This window comes from Condylura cristata, unplaced genomic scaffold, assembly GCF_000260355.1.
Source record: "Condylura cristata isolate star-nosed mole 26May11 unplaced genomic scaffold, ConCri1.0 scaffold00032, whole genome shotgun sequence".
Taxonomy (NCBI): domain Eukaryota; kingdom Metazoa; phylum Chordata; class Mammalia; order Eulipotyphla; family Talpidae; genus Condylura; species Condylura cristata.
In genome coordinates, this window is record NW_004567133.1 from 4,557,391 (window position 1) to 4,557,803 (window position 413).

Below are 413 nucleotides of genomic sequence, written 5' to 3' on the forward strand. Positions count from 1 at the left end.
TTAGGGCCAGACCTGATTGGCAACCAGATCCGTGCTGTCACACAGTAAACACTGCAATTTTCTGAAATCTGTTTACTCCCAGTCCAGTACAAGAGTGAAAGGTGAAAATCAAATTAACTGTAACTGCATGCTAATCATCCTCTCCAGATGGAGGCAATTAGAAAGTACCGAATAAAACAAAGCAAAAGAGGTTATTCCTGGTACTCATGCCTTGGAGACTTACCTTCCCAATTTACTTTCACCTGTGATGCTGAAGTTTCTGTGGACTGCTTCCCTAGAGATACAAACAAGGGTTGTGTCCTTGACCTACCCATGAACTTCTACAAAACCCCTGATTTAGCCGATTTAGGGCAGTTGTGACTGGAGAGGAGGCTCTCATTCTTTCATTCATTCTGTAAATATTAAACGCCCAC